A 9,243-nucleotide genomic window follows, 5' to 3' on the forward strand; every position below is an offset into this window, starting at 1 on the left:
GGGCAATGTCCCCAACCTGGGCAGGTTTGTGGCAGCATCACCAGGGAAGAGCCATCTTCCTCCCACCACGTCCACGGCTGGGAGCTGGGGCAAGGGTCTGAAAACAGTGGTGGGCTCTGTGTATGCATCTTCAGCAAAGAGACTCATAAATGCAGCTGGGACTGAAAATCAATTCTTTAAAGCTGAAATCAATAACAATAACTAATATTAATAGTGATTATCCTTTCTTTATTGCACTTTGCAGTTGGAAATGAATTGTTTTTAAGGATTAGCGGCAGCTGAACTCTGTAATGCAATGTAAGACCGAAGATTTACTATGAAAACACAGCTTATGAGGAAAGACCCATTACTGCTGATGGAATACACTTCTGAAATAGCTACTGCTGCTGCTGCCGTGGAGCAAATGGAGCCTTGGAACCTGCAGTCAGCAGAGGGTTTAGATTGCTGGCAGGAGACGGGGATTTGGGGCTCTAACCCTGTCTGGTTTTCTTGCAGTCTGACTTCTTGGTTCCCAGACATCCCAAATGCATTTTCATTTTTGGTATCTTTTATCCGAAACAGCCTCAGACATGCAAAACTCCGGGGGGAGGGGAGGAAGAAAGGGAAGTATGCTAAGCCAGCCATATATCTATCTGAGTCAGCCATACGTATATGAGACAGCAGTGTCAAGAGCTGTGTGTGTCAGAGTTTCCAAAAAGCAGAGAGCGTGAGGTGTTTGCTGAGCACTTTAGGAAAGTCTGGTCTCGAGCATCCCCATGGGAGCCCTTCTGTTCTGAAGGGCTTCTGCAGACTGAGTGCTCTGATGAGCGGTGTCAGACTGGGAGGCTCCTGCAGAGAGATGGATGCAGCACGCCCGGGGCACCAGGCTCCATCCCATTCTTCTGCCCATCTGTCTGCTGAGCCCAAACCGCACTTTGTGCTTCTGCTTCTCGTCACCAGACAGTGGTGATGCTTCAGGTGTTGGGAGCGGATTTGGGTTGGTTTGGGTTTCTTTGGTGGAGTAGAGGGGATCGTGAACCAGGGATACTGTGGGTCACTCTGCTGCCAACAGTTTATTTGCAGTCCCTGGGGGTTGTTATCCGTGAGAATGCAGGCCCCATCTCCTCCCATGCTGTTCCTTTGTGGGAGCTCTGGGCATCTTGCTGTTGGACTTGGAGGCCACCAGCCATTTCCATACTCAAAGACCAGCAGAGCAGCCACCTGGCAGGCACAGGGCATGTCTTTAAGTTGCCTTTAACTCCACTTTCTTCCGGGAGAAAACAACGTCTGCAGTGAGAGCAACCGAGAAAGCCTACGCATGGCAGCTGTAGCAGAAACGCTAAGTCAGGGCTTGAAGCAGTGAGTGAGCACCTGGTGGGAAGGCAGGGCCAACCCAGGGCAGCTCAGGTGCATTCAGTGCACTGAGTGATTGACCAGAAGGGCTGCAGCCAGGATCCACCCCAGCCCAGACCTCATTTAAGGGTTGGCAGTGGAGGCAAGGGCTTCTTGCTGGAGATCTCTGTGCATTGAGGCCTTCTGAAGGTAAGCAGCTTCTTTCCTTTATTTCTGTGCTTATGGCTGTTGCAATTGAGCAAATTCTCACTTGCTGCAGCCTGGGGCCTTGCTATTGGATTGCTGCCTGGTTGGCACCTCCAGCACGCAGCATCCTGAGGCCGCTCAGCTGCAAAGCTCCTCCACTTTTGATTCCTGGGTCGTTTGCTCACTTTTCTTTTTAACACTGTGAAGTTTTTCCTATTAGCCAAGTTGTAAAGACAAGCAGAATGAAAGCCTCTGCAAACAGCAATAGATCAGTGGCAGCTGGTGTGAGCAGACCGAACCCATTGCCTTATTGATCTCTGTTAAAGGGGATTGACATTTTTCACCCAGTGCAGCTTCCTTCACTTTTATTGGAAGAATGGCCTTTCCTCCAGGAAGCTGGGCTCTGTTTTTTTTCTACCATGTTAGTTCACAGCTGCCTTCCTGTTGTATGAAGACTCATATCACGCTTGTCCTGTCATCCCCAGGTTTGCTGGAAATCTGTGTTTGAATCATGAAATGCACTTTTCAATGGACACGACATTCTGGTAACTGGAACAGTAGCCATTTACAAAATGAAGGTAACTCAGATGACTCAATGTTTCCCCCTGAGCTGCTTTCCTTCCCTCATTTCCGCCTTTCCATGGAGTTTTCAGCCTCTCAGAACAGAAGCACTGGGAACTCTCCTAGTTGGGTTGAGTGCTCTGAGCTCCCTTCCACTGGTGCCAGCCTGGAAGGATTTATGAGCACTTCTCTCAGCCTGGCATGTGGTGTGCAGATGTCTCAAGACTGGCTCAGCTTTGAACTCCCTCTAACCATTCAGTTTTTTTTCAGTTGTGCATCATTGTTAATTTCCTCCAACTCATCTTCTGGGGGTGGAGGGCTGGAAAGCAGCTTCTTTTTCCCTGCTCAGAGACAGCCTCTGTGGTCCCACAGAAGGGAGATGGCAGTGTCACTCCCTTGGGAAGGGCTGCGAGATGGCAGCAGGAATGATGCTGGAGTTGCCCCATTTTTGAGAGGCTCGAAGGGAAAAACTTCTGCCACCTGGGTGGGTGTGCATGCTGTGAGGATGCACTGAGATGTGCACGTTACCTGCCCACCTCCTTCCAGTGCAGCGTCTGCTGGTTGGCATCTCGTTCAGATGCTCATACTTTCCCAATGAGTGTGTTTTCATTCACAGAATGAGTCACAGCAAGGGGCAGGAAGAGCTGACAAGCAGCCTGCTGGTCCACACAGGGTGGGCACACACAGATCCGTCCTCGTGGACTCCCAGGGGATGCAATTCCCAGCTGCCTGAGAGGGAAATTCAGGAGCTCAAAGCCCTCTGTGAGGGCTGAACAAACTATGCTGACTATGGGAACTGAGGACCTTTTGCAAACTGCTCCTTTGGGCTCTTTGCAAATTTGGGTTTTTCCTCACATGTACTCCAACTGCATCCTTCTGAAGGTCTGAGGGCCCTGCAAGGCACAGGATGCCAGCAGGTAGTGAACCCTGCTGCTGCTTATACGCACACTCCTTTTCAGAAAGGAAGTGGTTAGTGAAATATCTCTCTGCAGCACTGGCTGTTCTGCAGTGTCCCAGCTCCCTGCCACCTCCCCGTGTGTCTGCCCACTGCCTGGCATCAACACAGTGCAAAGAAGGAGGGGACAAGGTGTGGGGGATGGAGAGGGGCTGGGGAGAAGCGAGATAACGCAGGGATTGATCCGTCCAAAGGTTAAGGAGCTGAACTTATTTAACTCCTGTTAGCTTATTTATTGTCCCTGAGTTATATTTGTGACTGAGCAGATTACTGCAGGATTGCTGGGTAGGTTTAGAAACCCGGGGTGTTTTTCTAGCTCTGTGCATGTGTTTGTGTGCGTGCGCTGCTCGCTCTGAGCATTCCCCTTCCCCACTGCCATTAGGGACGAATGTGAGCACTCATCTGTACATTTAGAGGCAGAGAAGGGGAAAAAAAAAAATCTTGCTCATCAGATCAGAAGCTAAATTTATGCCGGGTACAACATATGCTCTTTGTTATACCATGAAAGCGTTGGTAATAATTCCTCTGTCCTCAGAAACAGGGACACTTACTGCAGTAAAAACATATAGATATATATAAAACCCTCCCACCGGTGGTAAACACATGCGTCATGTGTGACTGCTGGAAGCTGGAGCTGGTAAGCACTGGATGGGGATGAGTAATGTTTGTTATGGCCCTGTGACTGCCAGGCACTCGGTAGCAGGAGCAGCACAGCAGTGGCATAGGACTAAAGAGAGAGACCAAAGTCTCATCCAAGCTTGGCTGCAGGCTCCTGGCTCGATCTGTTTGGCCTCCCTGCCCCCCTGGAGCCCCATGGCCATGTGAGGCTCTGCAGGAGTCAGAGGAGTGGGACGGGTGTCTCAGAGAGGGGCAAGGTGTGTTGCTCAGACAGCTTTCTCAGAGCTGCCTGCTGTTACATCAGTTTCTTTTCTGTCTCTGTAAAACAGCCACAAAAAACAATGACTAATTTCTCTGTGGAATATTCATCTTTAAAAAGCCAGACCTGGGGCTTCAGTGCTTGTGGAGCCTTCCAGCTCCTCAGGTTGGAAAAATTTATTCTCTGAAAGATTGGTAATGCTTTGGAACTGCCCAGGGAGTGATGGAGTCCTGGTGCCTGGAGAAGTTCCAGAGCCATGGAGATGTGGCACTGAGGTCAGTGGGCATGGTGGGGTGGATTAAGGATGGACTTGGGAATCTTAGAGGTCTTTTCCAACCTTAATGATTCTATTTTTCTTCCTTGAAGTTTGAGAGTATGTCTGGCTTGTAGACCCAGCTGGGAAAGGATCTAAATGGGGAGCACATGGAGAGATGTCCTGGATGAGGCCATGCACAGCAGGTAGTGTGGGGTGGGTTTTGGAGCTTTCCATAGGAGTTGGACTTGATGATTCTTATGGGTCCCTTCTAACTTGGGATATTCTATGGGAATTTGGAATTGTGGGGTCCAGGCATTGTGGGATCACTCGTAGATCTGCTGATGTCCCAGATGAACCCTAGTGATTGCTACAATGGGTCAGAAAGATCTGAGAGATTCTGAAGATGTCCAGGAAGAGGATGTCAAGGTGATGGCTTGGAAGACGAGGCTATGGGACATGAGATCAGTAGGGCTGGTGCTCCACCCATTCATCCATCGTCTCTCCATCCATCATGGGTCACTGGGATGAGGAGACCAATGGGAAATCAATGAAAGAGAAAGAGTTGGTGTATGGAAAGTGCCTGTGCCCATGTTAAAAAGCAATATGTGTAAGGACAAAAGGGAAATTGCACGTATGTATGAATACAAACCTACCCATCATGGTAAGTCAGGAATAGGGCCATGAAGAGCCATGGAGTGGTGCTGCCACCAGGAATCGGGGCATGTCCCTCCCAGGTCTGATCACACGTGACATTGAGTGCTAGTCCAGCACTGGCCCCAAAATCTTCAGTGTTAGCAGTCAGATGGAAATATCCTCCAGCATAAAGGCAGCAGTGTGCAGGGCTTCAGCTTGAAGGCAAGCCCAGACTGCAGTGCTGGAGCCATGCTCCTGGAACATCGGCTCAGCTCCTCCAGCAGGTCTGCTGCAAACACATGGGGACAGCTATTGTGTGTGCAGTCTCTGGCTGCTTATTTTATTTGTCGGGCAGAGGGATAATTGACAGGTGGCTGTCTGGAAGAGATGAAGCCCTCCAGCAAAACTCTGCAGCTCCAGCAAGATGCGAGCGACAGAGAAATGGCTCCAGAGGTGATAGACTTGTTACTTTTAACACCGCTGGAGATGGAAGGGAGCAGGGTTGAATCGCAGTTCAGAACAATCATACCTAACTGCTGAACTAAATAAAAGCAATGATTTCATACCGGTGTCTGCGGCTGCCTCAGACTGAGCTGGGATTAACGAGTGTGCTGTTGCCTTTGGAAGGGAAGTGCACGCCTGAGGACTTTGGGTTCCTTTTTAGGGGGAGCATCACCAAGGAGGAGGGCAGAGATAGAGAATGGGTTGCACCCAAGGCAGTGCTGATGTTTACCCTCCAGCTAACAAACCTTGCTGAGAGAGGCAGGGAAGAGGACCGTGTTAGTGGGATGGGCTGGTGCCCAGGTACCCCACCAGCTGCAAGTATTCATCTTTCCTTGTTTCCTTTTTTTCTTTCTTGGACCTTTTTCTAAATGCCCTGCCTGGGACTTTGATGCCTACAGATCTCCTCCAGGCCTGGCCTGGCCCTTATGCTCCTCAATGAGTCTGTACTTATTCTGATGACATGCAGCATTATCTGCTCCAGACTCATAAACAAAAACAGAAGCTTAACCATTAACCCCCTCCAACACAGCACCCCGACCTATCGCTCTCTGAGAACTGACTTCTCATAGGGCGGGTTTCTGTCTGTGTTTTTATCAATCTCAAGCATTTTTTTTTTTAACTGTTTACTAGAGTTTGCCCCCTGCTATGTTTATGATGTAGCACTACAGAGGCTCTCGCCCTGCCATGCTGCGTGCTGTGGTGGTTTGGGGCTGAGATGGGATTGGCAGAGCTGAAGCCTGTTGGCCACCTCCCTCTGCTCTCCTACCTCCGTGTAGCTTTGCAGCAAATCAAAGTGCAACAAATGGCTTTGCATCATGTCTTTGAGGAGCCCTGGGCCTTGTATGTTATCTTGAGGGCAGAGTATATGCTCCAATAAAAGAAGGCTTTATTACCAACTGCAACGGAGCCAAGGATTCAAACATGTATCGCCTTGTGAGTTTGTCGTAAACTCCCTTTTATGGCCCATCCAGTTTATGGCTAATGGAGATTTACAGTGGGAAGAAGGGGCTGTGTGCTCTAATTAATGTTGTTATTAGGCTGGGAGGGCTCAGCACAGCCAGCCCCATGCTTGCCCTTCAGCACAGCCCTGCAGAGCGCACAGGTAATATCTGTCCCCACATGAGGACCCACCGTATGGATGGGGAGCTGAGGTCAATTCTATGGGCTGTCAGAGGAGCTGAGCACAGCATGGGGCAGTGGAGGCTGTGCTGAAAACATCCATCCCTCCTGCTTGGGTGGTTCTTCTGTCAATTAGAAGTCATTGTTCCTCATCTGTCTTTGGGCTCTAGATGAGTTTTGACCCTGCTTCCATCCCCACCATCACTGTGGACCTGGGATGTGGCCCTGTTAATGTCAGCCTGACTTCCATCGCATGCAGCTGTGCTGGAATGAAGCTACAAATGAGGCAGATTTCATGTGGTTGCAGCTCCTTGCTGGGAATGCTTCATGCCGCTTCGCTCAGCAATTAAAAGCGAGGAGCTGGGGCGAGAACAGTCCTGCTAATGACTTGCAGTCCACTCCCTTGAGCTAAGCTGTCTTTGCAGAGCCAAAATTATATCATATCAGTCTCCAGAAGCTACCACAGAAGTTAAACATTAAGTGGCTTATGTTGCTGGAAACTTCCGTTGGCTTCAGCTTGATCACAGGTCAAGGATGCCGTCATCAAGAGCGGCCTTGATCTCCAGCAGCCGCCATGGAAATGGCCAAGCCCAGAGGGACTGAAATACAGCAGGGCCATAAATCTAGCCCTGTGGGACAGCCCTGTGCTCCCAACCCCACAGAAGAGTGGGAATGCTGCTGGAGGAGCCCACAAACCCAGGAGGGGCTCTGGGAGCTGCATCAGGTGGAAGAGTGCATCCAACTTATGATGCTGGAGAGCAAAGCGCTGATTCCCCACATCTCACCCAGCCATGAGAGCAGAGCCAGCTGAAATCCTGAGTGCCGATAGGATGGTTTTGCCCTGATTTCACTCCAGGAATTTCCTGCAAAGGGAAAAAGGCACAGGCTGAGAGCTGCAAGGATTTTGGAGGGAAATATCCAGGAATTGGGCACCCCTTTGAGGCATGGCGAGGTCTGCAGTGGAGAAGGAGAGAAAAGATTCAGGGCTCCTTCTCACCACTGTTATTAATATTCAAATTAATTAACTGTGCTGAGGGCTGGAGGAAATTGAATGTCGAGAACAAACTAAGCTCTGCTTTAGATTTTAAGCCATTCGGGGCTTTGATGTAAAGCTTGTGCTTTTATTATTATTATTTTTAAATCTCTTGATTTTTATTTTTATTTTTTAATGCAAACACCTGGCCTGCTCTAGAGGCGATATAACAGTAATAAATGATCCTTATTAATTGGCCGTTGGCTGATGGGGAGCAGCAGGCTCCCAGCAAAACAGGGCACATTCATAGGGGTTATGGAGCCAGGTTTGGGGAGGGGATAATGGGGCTGAGCCCCCCCAGCATCCCAATGTGGGGCTCCCAGCCAGGTAGGGAGCTTTGGTGAGGTTAAATAATAAAAAAAAGAAGCTTTAACGAGGCAGAGCTTAAATACGCACTCCCTCTTTACCCATTTATTAAGTAATAATGAAACACTTTTGTCAAAGCTTAGGCACCAAATTTCTGACACCAGATGAGCTCTAAAGCTAATCAGGGGCTGGAAAAATGGGAATATAATTAAGGCTGCTGACAGCCCCGTGTCATTAACCTCACAGCTCTCAGGTGCCATGCTGAACCACAGCTGCAAAAAATACTGTATTACGGGCAGTTGGTTTCAGCTGTGGAAATGAATTTGGCTTTTAATGGCTCTGTAATGTCTCTGGGGCTGAGGTGGTGGCAGGAGGAGGGTGGTTGTGGTGGTCTGTGCTGGGTCAGCTTGGCTGGAGCCTGTGCTCCAGTGGTGAGTGAGTGGGGGAAAATGAGGGCTTTCTGGGTGAGGATTCAGGCTGGGGTAGTGCTGCTCCCTTCTCCCCCATGATTAATTATTGTCATTATAAGGAGTGTGGGTGTCTGTTTTGTCCTATTACCCAGGATTCCTGCTTGTATCCAGCGTCTTCTGATGTGGGGCTGGTACCTGTGCCACCTACCTGCACTGTGACTTGGCTTCCCATCCTACAGAATGGGATGTAATAGTGGGGACCTGGGGCTTCCAGTATCTCACACAGCTGTTTCCTAGGCAGGCACTGTGGGACATAGAAAGGGGGAAGGGTTTGCCTGGGATGGAAGGAGCTGTGTTACTGCCAGGAATAGCACCCAGGCATCCCATGACCTGAGCTCTCCTGCACAAAACGTGATAAGGTTCCCAGGCACTGAGCAGCCATAGGAGAGCACCGCTGGGACTGCTGTCGGTGTTGCCTCTGAGGATGAGCAAAGTACCTATTAGGAGCTGATGAGCAGAATGGCACTGAACCTGACTCAGCTCCAATGTTAGTCATCATTCACCCTCTGCTGTCCCTACAGGGAGATCTGTTGTCCCACACTTCCTAAGTGTGTCTCACGCTTTCTCTGCAGCCTTCTCAGTTTCTCGGGTGCAGAACTCAAGCTTTGGACAACAGCAGAAGCAGTCAGTTATGTTCTCACTCTGTCTGCTTTGGAAGTCCTGCAGTGTGCTGGTGTGGCAGCGGGGCAGTTCAGGATAAATCAGAAACAAAAGTGCCATTATCCATATGGGACCTCACGAGTGCATCGCGTCCGCCAGCAATTCCGAGCACTCTGGGTATGGTTCTCGCTTGGTTTTAACTCAATTTCTTTGAGATGCAAATCAGAGGGATTATATTCAGAGGCTGCATCAGAAAGTCTTTAATCCAAATGGGCTATAAGATTTATTTGGAAGAGCCAAATGTCTTGTCTGGGACAGAAGCAACAGAGCTGAACTGAAACAGATGGACATAAAGGAAATTAAGCAACTCTAATGGTCTTATCCAGAGTTTCAAAGTATTTGGTCTTCGGA

At 49.5% G+C, this 9,243-nt stretch overlaps 1 long non-coding RNA gene across 2 annotated transcripts; it reads left to right on the plus strand.

The window, feature by feature from the left end:
• The first annotated feature begins 705 nt into the window (after positions 1-705).
• On the plus strand, positions 706-5,363 carry LOC109370490 (uncharacterized). 2 transcript variants are annotated; one of them, XR_014887288.1, is made up of 4 exons: positions 706-1,521; positions 2,004-2,096; positions 3,982-4,186; positions 4,278-5,363. It is a non-coding gene; the product is annotated as an uncharacterized LOC109370490 (long non-coding RNA). The 2 variants fall into 2 exon arrangements; XR_014887287.1 differs by having other exon boundaries at positions 3,982-5,363.
• The last annotated feature ends 3,880 nt before the right edge of the window (positions 5,364-9,243 follow it).

The sequence above is a fragment of the Meleagris gallopavo genome, chromosome 19 (assembly GCF_905368555.1).
Source record: "Meleagris gallopavo chromosome 19, MGAL_WU_HG_1.1, whole genome shotgun sequence".
Taxonomy (NCBI): Eukaryota; Metazoa; Chordata; class Aves; order Galliformes; family Phasianidae; genus Meleagris; species Meleagris gallopavo.